At 49.0% G+C, this 15,005-nt stretch overlaps 1 pseudogene; it reads right to left on the minus strand.

Annotated features, from left to right (window-relative positions):
• Nucleotides 1–13,730: 13,730 nt before the first annotated feature.
• LOC122115344 lies at nucleotides 13,731–13,823 on the minus strand (annotated as a pseudogene).
• Nucleotides 13,824–15,005: the final 1,182 nt, after the last annotated feature.

Below are 15,005 nucleotides of genomic sequence, written 5' to 3' on the forward strand. Positions count from 1 at the left end.
TCTTCTTTTTTTTTTTGTCGGTCGTGGGGCTTGAACTCTGGTCCTGGGTGCTGTCCCTCAGCTCTTCAGCTCAAGGCTAGCGCTCTACCACTTGAGCCACAGCGCCACTTCAAGTTTTCTAGTGGTTTATTGGAGATGAGAGTCTCATGGATTTTCTTGCCCAGGCTGTCTTTGAATAGCAATCCTCAGATCTCAGCCTCCTAAGTAGATAGGATTACAGGCAGGAGCCACCAGTGCCCAGCTCGAATCATGGTCATTCTTATCTCAGTCTCTTGAATAGCTGGGATTACAGAGATGCTCTACTGGGCTCAGCTATTTTGTTTTTAGAGACAGACTCACCATGTAGCTCAGGCAAGCCCTGAATTTATAATCCTCCTCCCTCAGCATTCTGAGTGCTGGTACTATAGGCATGTTACATTATGTCCACCTTTATGTGTGTGTTGTTGTCTACTTTTACTCCACCAAAGCAGTTTAAAAACAATGTAAAATGTCCACTCAGGTGCTTGGCCTAAGCAGAAGTGCCCTATGTCTGCTGCAGTCATTGTTATAAAGAATAAAAACCCTGCTCCAAATCCAGTTGAGTTAATTCTCTAAAAAGATCCAGCCTTAGTAGAGGCATGGTAGTGAATGCCTGTAGTCCCAGCTACTGTGGAGGTTGGGGGAGAAGATCATTGAGGAGCGCAGTGAAGATATTAAAGAGTTGGCCTAGGTTGTAGTTCAGGTCTGGCCCAGAGATCTGGGACTTCCTCTTGGATGATCCCCTTACTCCTCTGTGAAATGGAAACAACAGAGGTTGACGTGAGGATCACATGACCTGGTGTGTCCAGCTCACATTTAGTGACTTCTTCCTCTCCCCACTGCCTGATGGGGAGGCAGGTGGGGGAATCATGAAGCCCCAGACCCAGTGGAGGTCTGGGCTCTGCCTGGGGTATAGCTCTGGTTTGCCTGGCTGTCTTTCATGGAATCCTGTCTTCCCGTCTCTGGTGGCCTTGTCTTTATTGTGGTGACATGGACTGATGGTTCGGCGGTGACTCTAGTTCTGCATGCTGAGAGAGAAACCTGGAGGGCCACGGCCATGACCTTGGGAAAGCCCCTGGAGAGGCCATGACAGGGCAGCCAGTGCTCCTCATACCTGGCCATCCTGAAGGTCCCAGCAGAGAGGAGGAGGAGCAGGGCTGTGGGGGTGACCTTCAGGCTGCCCGGGAGACTCAGCAGGTCGAAGAAAGCAGGGGTCTTGGGTAGAGAGGAGGCCAGTGGCAGGGAGGGTCCAGGAATGTGTCCAGACAGTGAGTGAAACACTCAGCTCCATCTTGCTGCTGGCCAGAGCCTGGCATCTCTGTCCTGTAGTCTGAGCAGAACCCGAGGCATGATTGAGGGGCAGGGTGGTGGAGGGGGAATTGGGGGAAGGCAGAGCAGAGGAGGTATGGCAGACAGCAGGGTGTGCTGGAGAGGTGGTTCAGGCTATTGAAACGGGACCGGGAGATCTCAGATACACCAAGGTGAGAGTGGTTTTGAACTATGGTTAATTATAATTTAAAATGAAGGACAGGATGGTCCCAGAGGACATGGGACATTGGGTTCTGGCTCTGTGTTCACCTACTTGGACTAGCAGAGGGGAAAGGACTCACCTGTGGATGGAGGGGTGGGGAATGGCATGATCCTGGGCTTAGAGTCCAGACAGGATGACATTGGAAGTGGGGGACTTGTGGATGGTGGCGCTGAGTCATGAAGTGCCTGGTGTGCGAGGAAAGGGCTTCTGTAGGCACTGGGGAGTCGTGAAGGACTTCCGAGCAGGAAGATGGCTCCAGCAGTGTGTGGCAGATGGAAAGGAGCTGGGCGGAGACAAGGCTGGGAGGTGGGAGGGGCTTTGGGTGTGGAGGGTGGTGCTCTGCTTTCCATGGTCTCACCACACACGTGGGCTCCCAGGGCAGCGCCTGTCACCTGTGGCCTGTCAATCAGCATTTCCTCCTCTTCCCTGCAGCCCTCGGGGCCTGACAGCTTCCAGGAGTTTGTAAAGTTCTGTCAATGCAGAGGTGACGGGGAAGACAGGGCTGGGGAGGGCAGGTGTCACTCTGAGAGCTTCTGTGCGGCCCCAGATCTTCACGGGCCATGGGCCAGCCACTGTACCAGCTCCCCCCCCCCCCACCAGTCCTAGGGTTTGAAATCTGGCCTTGGGCACTGTCACGGAGCTTTTGTGCTCAAGGCTAGCACTCTATCATTTGAGTCACAGCTCCACTTCTGGCTTCTTTTGTGTGTGGGTGGGTAATTGGAGGTAAGAGTCTCACGGACTTTCCTGCTCGGGCTGAGTTTGAACCATAATCCTCAGATCTCAGCCCCGAGGATTACAGGGGTGAACCACCAGTGCCTAGCTCATCTCTTTTGTACCTTCTCTCTGCCTCTCTGTTTGTTGATAACATTTATAACTGTCTTTAACACTTATTGTACAAAATTACCTTTTATTGTGCTTAAGTAGTTATAAGAAGGAGTTTCAATTCAGCATGCCAGTTTTTATGAGAATCAGGCCTCTTGATTGATATCACCGCTTTCATTGTTCTCCTCCATCCCTCCCAACACCACCCTTACCTTCAGTTTTCCTAGTTTCATAGGATATAGATTTAATATTATGACTGCATTCTCCTCTCCTTCCTCTCTTCATTTGTCTACCCCCTTCCTTTGGCCTTCCCACCCTCACCCCAACCAACCAAATAGAGAAACAGAGGCCATGGAGGATGGGTGCAAGCTGTCAGGGCCAGAGCCCGGCGCTGCTACTCCCCGTGGGGCTCTGGGGAAATCTCTTCTTCTCCCTGGCCTCTACTTTCCTGTCTGTAAAACAGGCTGTAACTAGATAACCAAATAACCACACCTGTGACATCTGCTGTCTCTGCTTTGTCCCCTCACCAGGACCACTAGCAGATATCCCATGGATGCTTCCCACATGCTGGACACTGAGCCCCCTGCCTCCCCTGGAGACCTTCCCTGTAGCCCCCCGCCCGTTGTCTCCCTGGACCCTCCTACATTCCATCATATCATGGCTCTCACACTTTCCCTCCACCATGCTACCCTCAGAGCTGCCTCCACTCAAACCTGAATGCTGAGCCCTGCTTCTGGCCACCAAGTCCTTCCCACTCACCCAATGTTCTGAGACCTCTGGGTCTCCACCAGCCTGTGGTCTGTGCAGGGATGGTTTGGGACTCCGGGAGCTTCCCCAGCCCCGCCCCCTGCTCTGGGCCTGCAGGCCTGCCATATGCTATCAGGGTCACCAGCCCTTCCTGTGCAAGTACCAGAGCCTGAAGTCAGGACCTCACACATTCGCTTGGCTTTTTTCTTTCTTTTTTTTTCTCAAGGCTGGCACCCTACCTCTTGAGCCATGCCTCCACTTCCAGCTTTTTGCTGGTTAACTGGAGAGAGAAGAATCTCATGGACATTTCTGCCCGGGCTGGCTTTGAACTTTGATCCTCAGATCTCAGCCTCCTGAGTAGCTAGGATGACAGGTGTGAGCCACTGGCTTGATTAAGCCCCTGAGAGGAGTTTTCAGGTGGTGCAAGTGTGGCATTGCGCATCCTGGCTTTGCTCCTGTCTCTTGGATGATTGTGTGTCTCTACGTGTGTGCTTCCCCTGTCCTCTCCTCAAATGTGGGGGGTCATCAGGCTTCTTTTCTTGACACCTCATGCTGCCTAAGCTTTCTGGTTCTTGCTTGTGGCTTGCAGTGCAGCCTCTCCCCGATATCCAGATCCTGATATTCTACCAAAATGTCCTACTTAGTTGGCAATTTGCCAAACCAGAAGTAGCCTGGTCAAGGATCTACCTTGAGGACAGTGTGCTATGTGAATAGCTAGTCACCCAAGGACTAACACAGCATGACTTTGCTTATAGGAGTCCTTAGAGGTGTCAGGTCCAGGGGTGGCGGTTGGGGGTGGTGAGGTGGTGGGAGGAGGCAGGGGAAGGAGGTTCACATTTAATGTGTGCAGAGTTTCAGTTGTGAAAGATGTACAAGGCCTGGGGAGGGGTGGTAGTGAGGGTTACATGATACATTTGTATTTAACAGAACTGTGAACATAAAAATGGTTAAGTGGGCCTGGTATCCTAGATACTCAAGTGGTGGGGATCTGGAGGGTCACGGTTTGAGGCCAGCCTGGACATAAATACGAGATTCCATCCCAATCATGAACAAGATGGTGCACACCTGATGGAAAGTGTAAATAGGAGGATCGAGGTCCAGGTTGGCTCAAACATAAACATGAGACCTTATTTGACAAATAAGGAAAATAAGAGACTTTTGCATGGTGCACAGGGTACAGCTTAGAGAAGACATGTAAGTGCAGCATATGTTTTATTTTTGCCATGATAAGCAAGAACTAGAACTACTACTGGTTTGTCTCAGATCCTCCCTCCCCTCCTTTATCTGTTGGTCTCTGAGTTTCTTGCCTGCAATTTCATGTTCAGCATCCACAGCCTGAAACTTTCTCTTCATCTTGTGTTTCCCATGTTTTTCTATTTGCATCGTTAGCTGCGAAGCCTACTGATGGTTGATCTTTCTGTGGTTGTTGTATGGGTGGCGCCAGGGGCTGGGAGTTAGGGCCTGCACGCAGGACCCCCACCCAAGCCTCCTTTCTCCTAACTCAGAGTCTTTGTAAATCTCGAATCTGTTCGTGTCAACGCTCTGCAGCTCCCCACAGCCTCTAGGACTAACTTAGCCTAGATTTCCTGGCCCTCCCTGGTAGGGCGCCATCCATCTTTCCAGCCACCACCTCTGTCTTTCTGGCCCTGTAATCTCCCCAGGGTCCTGGGTTGTACCACCTGCCTGTGGCTCACTGTGAAGCCTGGCTCCCTGATACACAGCAGGGAGAGGGACAGGGACAGGGCCCTGTCCCGCAGTGTCCCTCTATCTCCCATGTTGCTTCTTTGCAGGTGCACCCATCCCCTGCACACATCAGAATGCATTGCTGTTGCTTCCTCCAGGAAGCCCTTCCAGACTCCAGCCCATGGTGCCATTGTCTGAGGGCATAGGCTCTTGTAATGAGTTGGAGTCTGTAGCAACGTGCACATGTGTAAGCTGGTACTGGGGATTGAACTCAGGACCTGGGCTCTGTCCCTTAACTTTTTCCACTCAAAGCTGGCTCTCTACCATTTGTGCCATAGTTTCACTTTGGGCTTTTTGGTGGTTACCTAGAGATCAGAGTCTCACAGACTTTCCTGCCCTGAGTTGACTTTGAATGGTGATTCTCAGTTCTCAGCCTCCTGAGTAGCTAGGATGACAGGCATAAGCCACCAGTGCCTGGCTTATAGAACTTTTTTTCTTTGGTAGGTTGTGGGTCTTGAACTCTGGACCTGAGCACTGTCCCTGAGCTCTTTAGTTCAAGGCAAGTACTCTACTACTTGAGCCACAGCACCACTTCCGGTTTTCTAGTGGGAAAAACAAAGGAGGAGGCAACAATGCTTGATAAGAAATGTACTCATTACCTTGCTCATGTAATTGTAACCCCTTTGTATTTTCACATTAAAAAACCTTATTAAAAAAAAAAAAAAAAGAGTCTCATGGACGTTCCTGCCAGGTCTGGCTTTGAACTGTGATTCTCAGATCTCAGCCTCCTGAGTAGCTAAGATGACAGGTGTGAGCCGCCAGCGCCTGGCTTATACTGCAACATTTGGTTAGCCCCTGTCCTGTCTTCCCATCTCCCAGGAAGATGAGTCATGCTATCTCATTGGCCCTCCTGTTTCTACAAGGGTGGCTATGGATGCTCAGCTGGCAGTTGAGCACATCACACATCTCCACATCAGGCCCTCCCATGCCCTCCTTCCTCTCCTCTCCTGGCTCCAAAGGGAGCATCCTCCTCCATCTGACAGGAAGGTGGCCACCGCTCTGAGGATCCAAGGGCTGGAACCATGAAATGAGGGTTTGAATCCAGGCTGAATGGACCCCACGCTGGGGCTTTGTTCCCAGCCAAGGCTGGGCCCCATGGCGACTTGACTGGCTGGGCTGGGCTGCATGGGCACCGGCCCAGTGCTCGTCCCCCACACATGTGGCAAAGGAGGATTTTTCCAGCAAGCTCCAGTACAGGGGAGCTGGAGGCGGCATGGAGGGGAAACGAGTCATGTTGGTCCTGGCTCTGGGTCTGGGGAAGCATCCAGGGATGTGGGGGGCGGGTGGGGGGTGGAGGCAGCCATGAGAACAGCATGAACCTCCCCCCCACACACTGGGGCATCCCAGAAAACCCTTGCCTGCGACCCGTGTCAGCTGCCCCAGGGCACAGGCACACCCGAGGAACCAATGGCTCACTTTTTCCAGGAGATCGTGAGTGAGTGTGTGTGTGTGTGTGTGTGTGTGTGTGTGTAAGTGAATGAGTGCATGGCATGTGTCAGAGGATTAGACTTCCTACTCACAGCTGTTAAGAACTTGGGAAAGTCCTGTCACCTCTCTGCTTCTCATTTTCCTCACCCACACAATGGTAATTTCAACAGTTGCCTCTCAGATTTTGGGGTAGATCTTTTGCTGTGAAAGTCTGATGGTAACCAAATGCCTGTGTGTGTGTGTATCTGCGTGATACTATGTTCTGTGTGTGTGTGTGTGTATCTCTGCGTGATACTATGTTCTGTGTGTGTGTGTGTATCTGCGTGATACTATGTTCTGTGTGTGTGTGTGTAGCTCTGCGTGATACTATGTTCTGTGTGTGTGTGTGTGTGTGTATCTGCATGATACTATGTTCTGTGTGTGTGTGTGTGTATCTCTGCGTGATACTATGTTCTGTGTGTGTGTGTGTATCTGCGTGATACTATGTTCTGTGTGTGTGTGTGTGTAGCTCTGCGTGATACTATGTTCTGTGTGTGTGTGTGTGTGTGTATCTGCATGATACTATGTTCTGTGTGTGTGTGTGTGTATCTCTGCGTGATACTATGTTCTGTGTGTGTGTGTGTATCTGCGTGATACTATGTTCTGTGTGTGTGTGTATCTCTGTGTGATACTATGTTCTGTGTGTGTGTGTATATCTCTGTGTGATACTATGTTCTGTGTGTGTGTGTGTGTGTATCTGCGTGATACTATGTTCTGTGTGTGTGTGTGTGTGTAGCTCTGCGTGATACTATGTTCTGTGTGTGTATGTGTGTATCTCTGCGTGATACTATGTTCTGTGTGTGTGTGTGTGTGTGTATCTCTGCGTGATACTATGTTCTGTGTGTGTGTGTGTGTGTGTGTAGCTCTGCGTGATACTATGTTCTGTGTGTGTGTGTGTATCTCTGCATGATACTATGTTCTGTGTGTGTGTGTGTGTGTATCTCTGTGTGATACTATGTTCTGTGTGTGTGTGTGTGTGTGTGTGTCTGCGTGATACTATGTTCTGTGTGTGTGTGTGTGTGTATGTAGCTCTGCGTGATACTATGTTCTGAAATCAAGACCTCCCACTTGCTAGGCAGGCACTATACCACTTGAGCCACACCTCCAGCCCTTTTGTTGCTGTCCAGGCCAGCCAAGACCTTGATCCTCCTATTTATGCTGTGTAGCTAGGATGATAGGCAGACACCACCACACCCTTATTTTTATTGGTTGGGATGGGGTTTCGTGAACTTTTGCCTTTCTGGTCCTGAGCTACAATCTCCCTCACCTCAGCCTCTGGAGAGGTGTTGTCATCTGCTCTAGAGCCTCATGGCACAGCAATGATCCCCCGATCCCAACCTAGAGCTACAGATGGGAGCCTCTGCCTCTGCTCTTCTGCAGCTGGCAGAGAACTGCTGAGACCCAGTGCTGCTGCCTGAGGTTCTGAGCAAAGTCCAGCAGCCCTTCTATTCAACGGTGCCCAGTAGATGGGAGCCAGCAGCTAAGAACCTCAATAATTGGAATTCAGGGCTCAGGATAGAGAGATTGATGACAAGGAAGTGAGTATCAGAGGACCACCAATATTATTACAGTATCATTAGTGCCGAGGCCCAGAGGGGGAGAATCAGTTACCCAAAGTCACAGAGCAAGAAGTTAGCAACCAGGCAATGGCAAAATGAAGGAAGAAAAGAAGGGAGGGAGTGAGGGAGAGACGGGGGTGGACAGAGAGAGAGAAAGAGAGAGAGAGAGAGAGAGCAGAGAGAGAGAAAGAGAGAGAGAGGAGAGAGGGAAAGAGAGAGAGAGGAGAGAGAGAAAGAGAGAGAGAGAGAAACGGAAGGAAGGAGGGAGGGAGGGAGACAGAAGACAGAGGCACGAAGGTGGCAAGGCCCCTAGGCCATGTGTGCTGTGACAGGCCCTTCATTGGGATCAGGACCTGATCACCCTCTCTGGGGCAGTGGGTGGCCCCCTCATCCAGGCTCACGCTTGCTTAGTGGGAAGTCTGCATTTGAACACAGCTCCCACGCTGAAGCTTGTCTTCTTAACCACGCCGCCCTCCTCCACGCTCGCACAGACGTGCATGTTTTGTGTGAAGCAGAAGCGAAGTGCCTGGGAGAGCCTGCCAGGCAGATGGCCAGGCTGGTTGCCGGGTGCCAGGTGTCTGGGCAGCCCCTGTGCAGGCAGGTGTGCAAGACTCCACTGGAAGGTGATATGGGGTGGGGTTTCGGGGGAGCACTTGCTGGGGATTAGGAAGTGTGTGCCTCCCCCCCAGACCTCAGTTTCCCCCAATGCAGATGTTGATTGATCCTTGAGGTATTGTTCAATCCCACCTTCCTGGCTCACCCTTCCAGGGTGCTCTGGGTTAAGGTTTGGTGGGGGAAGCTGGCCCAGCCCCTCCCGTTTTCCCCCAAGGTGGGAGCCACCCAGGGAACCTGGGGCTGGCTGCCATGACAACCCTGTGTTGCGAAATGACGTAATTAGAGTTCCAAATGTGTGAAATCAAATACAACATCCACAAACATAGCCTGAGGGTCGGCATGGCAACCGCAGGGCACAGGGAAGGCCGGCGCTCCCGTCTGCAGCAGCCAGCCTGGTTGGGCCACCCGAGTGGGCACAAAGGGCGCACTGCCCTGCCCTGCCTTTTCTTGGGGCCTCTTCAATACTCTCTGCTGCAGTCTCTTCCCTCTCTTACCATCCCTTCCCCTTCTGCTCCTCACCCCCTCTTTCCTTTTCCCTCCTTCCTTCTGCTCTTTCTTGTTTCTGTGAGGCAGTGTGTCCCAGGAGTTAGAAGTTCAGCTTTGTCTCAGGTAGATCTGGGTTCAAATCCTGCCTGGATTCAAATCTCTGGCTGTGAGATGTTGGGCAGTCTGCGTCACCTCTTGAGACTTACTCCCCTTGCCTGGAAAACGGACAGAGTGTGAATGCAGCCTGAGGAAGGAGGAGCATCCACGGGGGAGCATGTGGGCACTGTTGTCTTGTACTCTTTAGGCTTTCTGCCTCTCTGTCCATCCTTTCCCATTTTTCTACCCACAGGCACCAGGAATTATGGGGCCTAGAGCCTGGACACCTGACTGCCCAGTGTGTCTCTTTAGGGTTTGCCATGTAATCTACAAGAGCTTCTCCCTAAGACAGGGCTGGGCCCACGGCCACTTGCATCAACATTACCTGGACACTGGGATGAAAGTGCAGGTTCCCAGACTACGCCCCCTGGATGCTGGGAGTTAGTAGGACTGGGATAGGATTCCAAGACCTGACTATCAGGCTCTCCAGTGTGAGCATCCTTGGAAGAGATGGTCCCTGAAGCTCTGATGGTCCCTATCTGGCTCTGATTGGCTCCTAAGGCCCAATTCATGGCTCTGATTGATTCCCATGACTATGTTCCTGGCTCAGATTGGCTCCTAAGACCTAATGTCTATCTCTGATTGGCTTCTATGTGCCTGCCTGATTGGCTCCCAAGACTCAATGCTTGGCTCTGACTGGTCCCTATGACTATGTGCCTGGCTCTGATTGGCTCCCAAGGCCCAATGCTTGGCTCTAATGAGCCTTTATGACTACGTGTCTGGCTCTGATTGGCTCCCAAGAACCAGTGCCAGGCTGGGGTTGGTGCCAGCCTGGGCTCTTTTGGTTTTACAGACTTACTGCTTGAGATAATCTTCCTCTGGTTTCCCTCTCTGTCTCCTTCAGTGCCTCAGTCACTCAATGTTTCTGTGCTGCCCTGCTTGGGAGCCTTACCTTACCCACACATACAGGAAACTGGCGCTGCCTGGCCTGTTTGTGGGTGGGACTGACACAGCTGAGCAGGCACTCAGCTCTGTGACTCAGTTGCTTCTGCACAAAACAAGAAGAAGAGTTTGGTACTGAGAGTTCTGAGCTTGGTGCCAGGCTCGGGGATAGGGTGAAAGGGATGATAAGGCTCTATTTCAGGGACTGTGGCATTGGCAGGTTGTGTGCCAGATGCTTTGCACACATAGTTCACTTACTCAGGCTCCACTTTCATGGGCTCAGCATAGGGTCTCCCTCCAGCCCTGTGGCTGGGCAGGAGGGACAGCACCAGGAATGTTGCCTCCAATGATGGCCGAGGATCCCCAGGAGCTCACAGACAGCCTGAGGCTTTACATTTCATTTGATACTCCCAGTAATTTTTGTTTTCCATGCTGGTATTGGGACTCGATCTTAGGGCCTTGTGCATGCACTTGCCTGACTTTTTTTTTCCCCCTCAAAGCTTGAGCCATGGCTCTACTTCTGGTATTTTGCTGGTTAATTGGAGATGAGTGTTATGAACTTTTCTGCTTGGGTTGGCTTTGAACTATGATCATCAGACCTCAGCCTCCTGAGTAGCTAAGATTACAGGTGTAAGCCCCTGGTGCCTGGCTTACCAGTTACTTTTAAGAAGCAGGGACTACTCCTGTCCATCTTTCAGTTGAGGAAACTGAGGCTCAGAGCTGATTTACTGGTTATAAGCAAGTAACCCATGTGGTGTTTAAACCCTCCCTCCACCCACTGTTCTCTCCTATTTCCTCCTTTTTTCCCCCTTCTTCTCCCACCCCTTCTCTTATTTGTCATCAAAGGCCTAGAGGAGGTTTTCTTACACCTTATCTCCACGTCTCCACTGGCAATTCACTAAGGAGTAAGGATTCCTGCCCCTGGCCTCCCCATCCTCCAGTCCTGCCAAGGTTGCCAGAGACCTTCACGGGCAGAGAGCCCAGGAGCTCTGGAGTGGTGGAAACCCCCACTTTGGATACCCAGCTTTACTTATTTTCCCCAACCTCTTCAGCTTTCCTAAGTTTAAAGGAATATGTGTGTATATATATATATATATATATGTATTATATACATATATACATACACACATATATGTATAGTGCCATCTTGGGTTTGGGTGCTGTCTCTAAGCTTTTTAATGCCCAAGGCTAGCACACTGCCATTGGAGCCAGAACTTTTTGGTAGTGTATTGGGAATAAGAGTCTCACAGACATTTCTGCCTGGACTGACTTGGAACCATGATCCTCATATCTCAGCCTCCTCCTGAGTAACTAAGATTGCAGGCACGGACCACAGAATTTAATTATATATATTTTCTATGGAGACAAGGTCTTAATATGTAGCTCAGGCTGGCCATCAGTGCATGATCCTCCTGCTTCAGCTTCCTGAGTGCTGGAATTACAGTTGTGAATCATTATAGTTGGCTAAATATAAATATATATATATATATATATATATACACACACACATGTGTGTATAAGGTATATATAATATATAATTTATATATAAGATATAATGTATATATACATATAACACACATATTTATTACACATACATATAATTTTTTTTAACAAAACCCAACACTTCTGAGCACCTGCCCTGCATCTGTGCTATGTCAAGTATGAGAACCACAGCCCTTGTCTTCCTCAGTGGGGAGGAAGCGCTGGCTGATGCTATCTGCTGGTTCTACATCTCCTCTGCCTCCATGCACTAAGAGCTGTCTGTAGCCTGAGCCCCTGCCCCCAGCCTCCAGCCCAGACTGTGCAATCAACGTGGGGCCTGCCATCAGCCTCACACCATTCTCTGGGCTCCGGGCACCCCCGTGCAGTCCCAACTCCACAGAGCTGCCATGGTGCCTCTCAGAGTCACATGAGGCCTCTGGTATACTGTATGCCATGAGTGTGTTCCTTAGTCTTTCATCTGTCTATACTACTCATTCCATAAAACTCTGTCTAAGCACCACCACCTCTTCCAGTAAGCTTTCTAAGATTGATCCAATGACCCGCTCTGTGTTCCTATAAGGGTTCCTCTCCAGCATTTTAGACAGAGCCTAGGCTCTGGCACAGAGCAAGGCACCTGTGAATGAATGTGGGCCAAGTGGTTCTAAGAGCTCGTGCACTTCTTCTTTTACCCACAGGGGCACACAGGCCCTAAGTTACAAAAGAAATTAGCTGCAAAGCCAGGATTCAATTCCAAGTGTTCAGATCCTATTTCTGAGTCTTTCTCATAGGAACACAGAGCTATGAGTCTACACCCAGGTGCTGGGGGTGTTGGCAGGGGGACACTGGGGCAATGCTGGGTTGAGCTGTCTTGGGCTCTATCATGTGCTTGGACTCTGTGTGTGTGTGTGTATGTGTGTGTGTGTGCAGGTACTAGGGCTTGACCCCAAGGCCTAAGCACTTTCCTTTAGCTTTTTTACTCAAGGCTAGTGTCCTACTATGTGAGCCTCCTTTCTGCATTTTGCTGGTTAACTGGAGATACGTCTCAAGGATTTTCCTGCTTGGACTGGTTGTGAACCTTGATCCTGAGATCTCAGCCTCCTGAATAGCTCATATTACAGGCCTGAGCCATGGTGCCTGGCCTGGATTTCTTTCTTTCTTTTTTTTTAAAGACAAGATCTCACAGTGTAGTCTAGATACGCCTCAAACTCCCCATCTTCTTGCCTCAGACTCCTGAGTGCTGGAGTTGCAGGTGTGTACCATCACATCTGGCCAAGGAAGTACTGAATCTTTACGTGTTTAAATCCATCAATTATTTTCCTTTCTGATTAGTGCTTTCTTTTTTCTACTTAAGAAAATATTTTTGAGCTGGGCGCTGGTGGCTCTCGCCTGTAATCCTAGCTACTCAGGAGGCTGAGATCTGAGGATCACCATTCAAAGCCAGCCCGGGCAGGAAGGTCCGTGAGACTCTTTTCTCCAATAAACCACTAGAAAACCGGAAGTGGTACTGTGGCTCAAGCGGTAGAGTGCTTGCCTTGAGCCAAAGAGCTCAGGGACAGTGTCCAAGCCTAGAGTTAAAGCCCCACAATCAACAACAACAACAAGAAGAAAGAAAGAAAGAAAGAAAGAAAGAAAGAAAGAAAGAAAGAAAGAAAGAAAGAAAGAAAGAAAGAAAGAAAGAAAGAAAGAAGGAAAGAAAGAAAAGAAAGAAAGAAGGAAGGAAAGAAAGAAAGAAAGAAAAGAAAAGAAAAAGAAACCTATTTCCGCTCTGGAGGTGATGAAGACGTTTGGTTCTGTTCAGACACTGCTGTTCAATCTTGCATGTTTGGGTGTATACTTTACCCACCCCAGCCCCACCTATCCCCTCAAGCTTCCTAGCTCGTTTCACGACTATACATTGACTATTTTGATGTGTTTGCCCACTCTCCCTCTTGATGCTTTGTTTACATTCTCATTAATAGTATCTTTCAAGGACTGTGTGTGTGTTTAATGTGTGGTGCTGGGGCTTGAACTCAGGGCTTTGAGCTTGCTAGACAGGCATGCTACCATTTGGGCCATGCTTCCACAGTCCTTTTTGTTCTGGTTGTTTCTGAGCTATCTCAGAAACTATCTACTCTATGGTCTCACTTTTTGCCCAAGCTTTTTTGGATTGTGATCCTTCTATTTACACTTTCTGCTGTAGCTGGGATGACAGGTATGTACCACCACAACCAGCCTTTTCTGTTGAAAATTGAATGCTTTGTGTGCCATCCTTGTACAGAGGCCGTGCTAATCTTCTCTGTATCGTTCTTTTTTTTTTTTGTCAGTCATAGGGCTTGAACTCTGGGCCTGAGCATTGTCCCTCAGCTCTTCAACTTAAGGCTAGTGCTCTACCACTTTGAACCATAGCTCCACTTCCAGTTTTCTGGTGGTTTATTGGAGATAAGAGTCTTTCCTTCCTGCCCAGGCTGGTTTTGAACCATGATCCTCATGAGTAGCTAGGAACACTCAATTTCTTTTTTTTTTAAGATGGACTGGCCTAAAGTCATGACTCTCCACCATGAGCAGATATTGTTTGAGATGGTATCTCATGATCTTTTTGCCTAGACTGGCCTCAGACTGGGATCCTTCTACCCCGTACCCCCAAATAACTAGGAGTATGTGAACCACCAATGGCAGATTGTATGCCATCCTTTGGTGCAAATATCAGTAGTATTGTGTTTTCAATGTTAAACTCCAGTTGTTGATATGTAGGAGTATGTTTGACTTGTATATTACTCTTATATCCTGCAACCTTGCTATAAACTTTACTTATTTGCAGTATTCTACAGTCATGTCATGTGTGAACAAATACAGTATTATTATTAATTTTTGAGTTAAGGCCTCAATTTGTAGCCAGCCTGGCTTAGAATTTGTGATCTTCCTGCCACAGCTTCCCAGTTACTGGTATTATCCACACTGGGACAGCAGTTCTTATTTCTTTCCTCTGAATTTCTGCATACTTTTTGTTGTTGTTGTTGCTACTATTAGGGCTTGAACTCAAGGCCTCACACTCTTGCTTAGCTTTTTCCTCTCAAGATTGTCACTCTACCACTTGTGACATGCCTCCATTTCCAGCTTTTTGTTGGTTAACTGGAGATAGTCTCAAAGACTTTCCTGTCTGAGCTGGCTTCAAACATAATACTCATAGATCTCAGCCTCTTGAGTAGCTAGGATTATAGGCATGAGCCATGACACAAGGCTACAAGCCACTCCTTTTTTTTTGTAGGAGCATGGTGAAATTTATAGTATTCTAAATCAATTTAGAACATTATCAATACAGTTTGTTAATTTTCCTCCATTTTTTAGAATAAGTACAAATGGGGACTAGGAAAGAGAGGCAGCATTGTTTTCCATAGTTAATAATATGTTTTCCCTGTGCATCGAGCTTAAAATCCAGAACGGATTTTTTAATATTATTAATTCTGTAAATCGGATTATGAGTACAAAACTGCTTCTTGGTCAAAAATCATCCCTTCCAT

Source organism: Dipodomys spectabilis, unplaced genomic scaffold (assembly GCF_019054845.1).
Source record: "Dipodomys spectabilis isolate Male_0828 unplaced genomic scaffold, ASM1905484v1 ptg000118l, whole genome shotgun sequence".
Taxonomy (NCBI): Eukaryota; Metazoa; Chordata; class Mammalia; order Rodentia; family Heteromyidae; genus Dipodomys; species Dipodomys spectabilis.